At 36.4% G+C, this 9,532-nt stretch overlaps 1 pseudogene; it reads left to right on the top strand.

Annotated features, from left to right (window-relative positions):
• The first annotated feature begins 3,224 nt into the window (after positions 1-3,224).
• Positions 3,225-3,850, top strand: LOC149251860 (ribonucleoside-diphosphate reductase small chain C-like; annotated as a pseudogene).
• The last annotated feature ends 5,682 nt before the right edge of the window (positions 3,851-9,532 follow it).

Genomic DNA, 9,532 nt, shown 5'->3' with positions numbered 1-9,532 from the left:
GGAGAAGCAAATCAAGGGATTGAAGCTCTTTCAATCAAGGAAGTTGTTGTAGGAAGTCTGGATGACCCAAAGGAAAATGAGGTATGTATGCTTACAGTCTATATTGAAGAGTCATGTCATATGGTTGCAGGTAACATGGATCAATGCTCTATCTTGAGAGCATAATCAAAGGAAGGATCTCCTCCTTCGAAGGAATGCAGAAATGCATGTGTCACACATTCACTAAAATGAACATAATATGTCTTGATAGGTAATATGAGGTGGTTGACTCCAATTGAGGAATTATGATTGAATTTTTTTTGGAATGAAATGTGTGAAGAAAGGAAGGAAGAGATCATGGAATATGAAACCATGGTGAAGGCAATCAACATCTGAAAGACCAAGAAGATTTGACTAGGATATCTCCATGGAAGATATGAAGACTCTAATGGAGTTTAAAAAAATAAAGAGACCCTTGACAATATATACCTTTGGGAGATGTGTCGATATGTATTCAGGATGCTAATGCAAACTAGAATATGTCATGATGAAAGACCATCACAAAGGTAATGTCGATTTTAATGTTCATTCCTTTATTTTTGAACAAATATCTCGATACTAGGTTTATGTAGGGCTGCCGAGGGAAGATCTATGGATGTCTTCCACCAACGATACACATGTAGTAGGATGAAAGATCCTTAAGGAACATGGCATGAAGGAAGGCCAAATATGAACTGATTGATCACTTTTTGATGATGACATGGTTGACTCATGGATGAAAGTGATGGATGGTCAGTGCCCTATGAAGAAGTCCCAAACATGAAGACTCCCGAATAACGAAAATAAGTTCATGACATCGTGAGGAACAGTTATTCAAGCAACTGATTGTCCCATCATATCCACCTGAGGAGCTGTTATAGGTCCCTAATTAAGAGGGAGTCTGGAAACAAGTTTCTTACTTGGAAGAAACTTGGAAACAAAATTCCTAAGCCAAGAGGGATCTTAGGTACATTCCTTCCATAGGAATGAGTATATTCCTTTATTGGAATAGATATGTCCTCCCTAATTAAGAGGGAGAGATAGACACATCATTCTTGTCTTCACTTGGGAAGACAGAATGGAGGATTGGGTAAACATATGGCATCCAATTCTCTTTGAGGATGAGTTAGGGCATTCAAGATAAGAGTAGTCGTAGAGGACTGATATTATTTTAGGATTGAGAATCCAAGATAAGAATAGTCCTCTTGGAACACACCCTGAGAAGCCAGGTGGGGTATGTTCCAAGAGAGACAATGATGAGCGTGTCTATACATCATTGGTCTCGTTAGCATTGTGCTCAGATCTTGTGGAAAGATATAGTTGTTAGTAAAGGCCTTGTTATGTGACAATGTTGGTGGATATGATGCTAAACAGATGGGTTACCAATTAGACTCCTCTTATGAGAAATTTTTCAGATTATGAATGACCAAGTACCATTATGAACACCTCCCTAGTTAAGAGGGAGTGTTGAAAAATGTAACTAGGTTCGGCCTTCATAATGACATGTGTAATTGTGATTTTATGTAATTGATGAAAAGAAGAAAAATAAAATTATTATTGTAATGCTCGTCTCATGGGTTTCATGAGCAAGGAATTTATTTTTAGTAATAACTCCCATTATGAGCCTTTATGATTTGCCATCTAGTCATAAAAGTCAATTTGATTCTATGTCATGTATGAAGGACCCTTCTTGGGAATATTACATTTTGTATGAGTCATTAGTTAAGTATAAATAGCCCACCAAGACAAGAACAAGCATCTCCCTTCAAGTTGGCTTCAAAAGGAATAAAACGATATTCACTAAAGGACATGTCGGCTCACCCTCTCTCAAGTCGACTTATTATGAGGCTACAACAACTATAAGTAGAGCAACATGTCTTCATTTAAGAACAAAATTTCAGACAAGTACATAACTGTAGTAAAATGTGTGAGGATCACTTGGAAGGAAGACATATAGCCAGCGAAAGGAAGGAATGAAGAGAAAGGAATGTTTGGATCCATTTTAGGGTTATCCATCACTCACATATGCAAGGAAAGGGGATTATTTCTATTGCAGAAGAGGCCGAAAATTGCAGGAAGGTCAAATCAAGAGGAGATAAGGGTATATCTCTAGCCGAGTTGCCAAGGGGAAGATCTCCCACTAAAGAGAAGGGAATCAAGTCATAATAAGAGGTTTTTATGCATATGTTAGGGTTTTTGAATTAGGATTTCAGACCTAATTCAAGGAGGCTGAAAGTCTGAAGCAAAAAGGAAGCCAAAGTTGAAAAGGAGCCGAAAAGAAGAAAGGAGTAGAAGGTTGACTATCGTTGACTAAGGATCTCATCAAGGGAGCTTGTGTCTTGGTCTTGGTATTTGTCAATTGGAATCTCTATAGGTAGAAGAATTTGTTCAATTTTTCCTCTCAAGAGGGAGAGGTTTTGGCCTTGGCTGATATCCTACATTTTGTGTCTCTTGTCTCTTTATAATTTATGCATTGGTAATTGTTTGATGGAGAAGAACACTAATAATCTAAGTAAAATAAGATCCTAATCTAAGAAGTAAAAATCACTCATAAGTAGTTACTAATAGAAGAGAAATCACTTAATCCTGATGCCCTAGATTTCTCAAAAAACATATCCTCCAGCGATGTAGCATGCTTGAATTTTTTCCTTAATCATGAGTGTGCTGGTGGTTTTTTCCTGTTTTCTCTAGTGCTTAATAGGTTTTAGGTTTTTTCTTCCCATTGGTTCGTTATTGGGCTTTTCGTGGCTGGATTTACAGAATAGTTGAATAATTGATGTGTTCCAAAAAGGTTTCATGTGTGAGTTTATTCTCCATTTGAAGGTCTCGGTCCCATGTTTTCATTTAGGAACCTATATATCTATCAATTTTTCTCAAACAAGATGAAAAATTATTGTGATTGCTGACCCGGTGGAAAGCTTCTTTTGGTAGAGAACCCATAGATGTTTTGCATGTTTCTGATCAAGTATGTGCAAATCTCACTAGGGTTGAGCTCTGATGGTTCAACCTTCTTTGTGATTTTTTGATGGGATTGTTTTGGGGAATTTGACCAGTTGTTCAAGTCTCATAGTTATGCATTTATGGGTTCTAGATTGCAATGAGAAATATTGATTTAGAAATATAGTCTCTTGTTAAAGGCTGATACCAAGGATTCCAAGGAGAATTGCTTATTTCATGCATCATTTGAAACCATTCCCTATGTAGCTATGAAAGAAAACTGGGATTTTTGTTGTATCAAAAGCTCTGGAATTTTTGTTGAAAGGATTCTTGCATTTGCTTGCGTAGAGTGTGTTTTTTGTTGGCAGTTTTTGTTCAATTTTCTGGATGAAGAAAATGAGTCTAAGGCTAGGACTAACATTTTCAAATGGGATCATTTCAAGGGATGAATGCTTTCACTGTGAATTTTCTTGTTTGCTTTACATCTTGCTAACTCACAATCTTAGCGAGTAAAGAGTGAATGAGATGGTGTTGAAAATCCTTGAGATTGAAAGACAGCTTGTGTGTGGTGCTCTCCCTTGTGATCCTTGTGGGGTGAATGTTGGACTCATGAGTCAAAATGTATTGACTTTTTTACTAATCAACTATTAGTTTCTTGGGGATATAATAAAGTGTACAATGTATGGAATCCATTTAACTCGACAAAGTTGGTTTATTTTTATGGAAGACTAATTTCTTGGGGGAAAGTGTTGCATAGTACCATAAGGGCTCTATGATGTCTAGTTTGTTTAACATGGAGGAAAACCATGTATTTAAATTGGATGAGGACCTTTTGAGATTTTTATCGATTAATCAGCTCAGGTTGTTCACTGAGGGTGAGGATTCCACCTTGTAATTGTATGTAATAAACATAAATATATGATATTTATATTTATTACATTAAACAAATACCTTTATTGGGAATGAATTTTTGATATCAATTTGAGGTTCCAACTGAATGATTCAATTTTCATCTAAGTTGGATTTGCTCAAAACCCCAGTTGTGTCCCGAATCCCATGAATCAGACACAATTCGACGGGACATGTGTCCTTTGATTGTGTCTGAATTGTGGGATTCGATGGGACACGTGTCCTTCGATCGTGTCCCGATTTCGGGACATGTGTCCCCTGGAAATGCATGTCGTGCGACCCATAAAGCCGACTTTTGGCTCATTTCTCCCTCATTGTTTTGTGTCTCTCTTGTTGTGGGTGTGTGGGGGTGACTAGAAAAGGGTTTGGGATCATTGGCGATTCAAGCAACAAGTATGTGCATTTTTCTTCTATTTTTTTTGCATTTTTACAAAAGCAGTTTGCATGTGCACTTTTTTTACAAGTTTGTGCATTTTTTGTTTTTTACAAACCTCATGGCTCAATCAAGGGCAGCGGGGAAGGGGCAAAGGAATGGGAAGAATTTCCCCATTGGTGATGCCCCTTCTATTCCAATTTCATCAGGTTCTGCAAGTGTAGTTGTCTTGTCTTTTCCATTGGCATTGCTACTACCTATGTAACATATTTTGCTTTTAATGACTTAATGAGAAAATTGTATTTTGAAGTTTCTTGTCTTTCTCCTATTTGATCATTGATGAATCTGTCACAATTGTATTTGTATGTATAATGTTACTTTGTAAAACTTACAAATTTTAAATTTACAATGTAGAATCTAGATCTATGTCTGAATTTGTATCATGAATGAGAATTTGTGTAAGAAATATATATATATATATATATATATATATATATATATATATATGTCCTAACGTGTCTTGTTCGGGGGGATCAACGTACCCGTGTCGTTCACTAGAATTTTCATGTCCGCGTGTCCCCGTGTTAGGTGACTTAGCTTTTCATAGTGTTATTTACCACCATATTCTATCATGATATCTTGATGATCAAACATCTAATTGCATTCAACATCTGATATCTTATGATTTTGCTAAAACATGGGATTCTGTGAAGAAACAAGACTTCTAGATTGGGAAGGAAGGTGAAGGATTCTCTTCAAGAAATTGTATGGATGAATGCATTTACGAGAGAGGAGGAGAATCAGAGAAAATAGAGAGAATTGTTTAGAGGATTTTGCACTTTGGAATTAGCTAAAACCACCATCCTAGCATGGTGAATCCCATTAAAAATATACACTAGAATCTAATACAGATACCCAATTTGCATTTATGCTCTCCCTATCAAATCTAAGATTGATGGCTCCCCTCCCCTTAAGGAAAAAAGGCAAAAGACTACTTAAAATCCATCAGATACACTAGGAAGGTTTCAATGTTCATATATACAACAATAAAAATCCAAGTAGTTTCATTTTCTACCATCTACAATAGTTGGTGGTGGTTTAGGTCCCTCTGTTTAGTACTATACAAATCCAATGCCAAAACACAGTTTAAATTTGAATTTTGCATTGCATGATCTTGTTCTAGGCCTCTTTTTCGATTCCTTCTTTGCCCTCATTTTTTTTACTGTAGTTATTATTTATAATTGAAATTTCTTTACCTTATCTCAGGGTTGGATTTATGTTGCCTTCAATGTGGCTTGTTAGGGTTTTGGGTCTGGGATAGAGTTGGGGTTTCCTGGGTATTTCATGGGTCAATCGATTGGGTGCATTTTCCCTATCTGGTGTAGAAATTTACCATTTGTTTTTTCTGTTTTGGTGATCTATTGGTTTTATTCTCCCAATGCCTTATCTGGAATTTCTAGCCTTAAGATGAAGTAGGATTCCCATCAACATTATTTATTGATTCTATGTAGTTTATTCTCTGCTGGTTCATTTAGATAATCTGTTACTGTTCTTGCTCATATAGTTCCTTTTTTGTTGTCTCCTCTGGAAAATATCTCACAGCTAGAATACATTTTATTATATGTTTAAAGTCTTTTCCTTGTCGGGTGAGGCTGGGGATGCTTTGGATCTTTGAGGAAGGCATCATACTTTATGTCAAATGAGTAAAATCCATGCATAACATTTGTATTGATATTTAGTATGCACTGCAAGCAACAATGGTTTGTAGTATTGATCATTGACTCTAGTAGACATGACAGAGTTAATTGATGATGAGCAAGAAATTTAATGTATTTTATTATGTAGCTTTAATCTATCTAGTTTTGTTTATAAGGAGAAGTCCATTCAATCATTGCTTCATCAATCTAACATATTTCACTCTTTTAAATTCTTCACAAAAATTGAAAACATATGCTTGGTTATCCTTGTGCCATTTTTTTGAATCTAAACTTATCAGAAGAATAAAAAATGAAGGCATAACTTATGTGATTCTACTCCAAATTCTTACATTCCATAATTGTAAGGCTTCAGATGATGTTGGAATATCATGATGTTGAAGTTCATGTCTATTTATGGTTTAGATCTTACTTCTCTCCAATTCTGCTTAAGAGTAAATGATGGGATCAAAATAATCTAACTTGGTAGCTTTTATTGATCATTTTCCTTCAACCATCAGTGGATTTAGAAAATTTGTATTGGTGTGTTAAGCCCTATATAAGCCCCATGTTAACCCAAAAACTCCTTATTAAGCCCTAGTTATTGAATGAAATTTCTATTTTTATATTGTTATATAGGCTAGAACTTGTCATGGTCCCATTTTATTATCATTCTATCATTTATCTCCTGTATATATGCTAAGGAGACCTAGTCTTAGAATCATCACATATTGTATTGTTCATTGTATTTATTTTAAAAGGAGGTTTTCTCCTTGTAGTGAATTGTAATTATCGGTTTCCTATCATTTTTAAGGCACAAGAATCATAATGATGTAGGTAAAGACTACCTAAAGGCAATTTTCCCTACTTTCCCCAGTCACCTTATGTAAGCATGTGGGTTATGGCCACCTATCTCAATTAGAAAAGTTATGTATATGCTTTTTCATTAAAAACTAGGGCCACACAACTCTATCGGGATACACAGAAAAAAAAACGCGCCTGAGACACAAAACCAGACTTCAAAAACATTACGCCCGCATCTATAAATCGTTGGGCCCGGTTCATCACATTTCCACTATGCTCCGTCGTCCTTTGTTATCTCTGATCGCCGATCAAACCAGGACCATCGACCTGACTTTGAGATCCAACGGTAAGGTTTCACCCGATCAACAAAACAGAATGACAATCCTCCACCCTAGATTTCCCTCCATCAGATTTGACGACTGACAAAGATTTCGGGTGCACAATTAGCACAGGGATTAACCGACCGATAAAGCGGTTTCCTCTCTCCACTCAAGTGCTACGTGTCCTCCAATGAATGGAATCGTGTGACTGCCCTTCAATACCACTTATGGTTTTGACATTGCCCGATAATCTGTTTACCACCTTATGAAACCACTTGGTCGCGCGCTAACTCCCGTGTACCTTCATCACCCGATGACCATTGATCTAAATGATCGTTGTTCTCGTTCATTGTCCCCTATGCCATAGTTTGCCAATGATAACTGTCGATCTGTGAGATCTGACGGCGCTTGTGCATACTCCAATCTATTCCTCATTTACTTGGTTTCATTTGCGTTTGATGGATTCGGTGTTAAAACATGTTCCCCTACCATACTCAGTTAAACATGCACACTCCATATACATAACAATCATTCATTTACTCAATGGATCACCATCGATACTACAATGATCGATGGTCTATCAACATGCCTACGAATGGAGTTTTAGCCATCTACGCAAATAAATATAACAAAACTCAAAAAAATGCACAACACACAGTTCCTCTGTCTCACTCTCCTCTCTGTAAATAAATATATAAACACATAATTACATATTTGAGGCTCTCCATCCCTCTCTGGCCTGATTCTTCTAATTAGAGCCTTTGGTTCCTCTAATCTGCCCGTAGGATTACAATTCCATCGTGAATCCTCTCTAATCCTCTCGCTCTGTCCCTTTAGAAAAGATAGGAGATACAATATATCTAAGCTTACCATGTCCTCCACAATTGAAGGGATAGACTATACGTTTAGAAATCAAATCCTATCCTAATATGAACAAACTAAACTACTTGGCTTGATCTCCATGCAAGGAGGATCAACTTTCCATCTATTCTCTCTTTTCATTAGTATTTGGCAACATATAACTACTTACATACTTTGCAATTTATAGAAATTAAGTAACCAATTCTTCTTCCAAACTCTCGTTAGCCACAACATGTGACCACACCATCACATTGCTGGCTAGGCCTAGATGCTCCTGCATCAGACTCCCAAGGTTAAAAATAATCATGATCTCCTGATCATGTGCTTCTGATCTATGTCCTCCTAGATCCCTTACTCTGTTCAGTAGTCTATCCTTGGTTACTACTATTGTTGGTTGTCCTTCAGGTCTCCATACCTTATGCTCCATTGCCCCATTAGCTATGCTCTCATTGTATGCTGCTGTCTTTTTCATACAGCTTACTACTTTTTGCTCATCACCACAATTTATACCAGGCTTCCACACTTTAATTTGCAATTTACCATTACCTTCACCTGTACCATTCTTTCTAGCCAATCTTCCTTTCTTCTTTTGTCCTCTACATATGCTATTGGAATGTTGTTGTATGAGTCTCCACTGCTCATCAATTTCTTTGTCCACTTCACTACTCAGATGATGAATACTATTCTTCTGTAATTGGATGTGTTCTTGCATAAGAACATCATAATCCATATGCCAATATTTTCCCATATATATTTCTAAAATGTACAAATTCCTTCTCTAGTTATCCCCTGCAACAATTCCAGTTCCTTCTTCTGGTTTCTCATTCATGGTTTCATCACTTCTTACTTCAATTTCCATTATACCTGCAATTCCAGAAATTTCCTAAAGACTAAGAATTCTTCCTGCTTGCTTAGGTAATTGGAATACCTCTTCTTCCAGTAACTTAATTTCTGCACCCTTAAGGATCATGGCATCATATTTTTCTATTTCTGAAATGTCATCTTCAGCCTCTTCTTCATTAATAACTCTTTGTGGTACAACAGTAATCCTGTTACTAACATCTCTTGAACTCATCTCTAGTTCAACTATTTCATACTGTAAATTCAACATCATTCGATCTTTCTGAGACATTCTGATCTCACCCTTCCTTACTTCAATCTGATCTTCAGAATCAACTCCTTGTTTCAAATTGACTTCACATTTCCTTGTTCCTTCATATAAATATTCACTAGAATCAATCAATTCATTAAACACAAATGCTTTACTCTGTTTCATCATTATGCCAACATTTCTGACAACTTATTTTCCATATTTTTCGTCCATGACAATTTCTTCATTGTCATTCAGTTCTGGTTGTACAGTTTGATCACTTATTCTTTGGGTTTCTTGCCTCTTCTCCAAAAGACTTGACTCATGCCACAAATCTGCCATCTCATTTGGAATTTCTCCTAAGAGCTCTGTACGATCTTTACTAACTTCATTGTCTGCAACATTTGCCTTTAGTCCTTCTCTACTCTAGCTTTCTTCAAGGTCAATAATATTCAATAACTATTTAACATCTACTAAGTCTTCTGCATCAATCTTCCGTAGCTGCTTTCCTTTGGCTTCAGTCCTA

Source organism: Pinus tabuliformis, chromosome 7 (assembly GCF_031772625.1).
Source record: "Pinus tabuliformis cultivar Carrire ecotype Pingquan chromosome 7, CPIR1, whole genome shotgun sequence".
Taxonomy (NCBI): domain Eukaryota; kingdom Viridiplantae; phylum Streptophyta; class Pinopsida; order Pinales; family Pinaceae; genus Pinus; species Pinus tabuliformis.
This window is presented reverse-complemented; position numbering and strand designations above follow the sequence as displayed.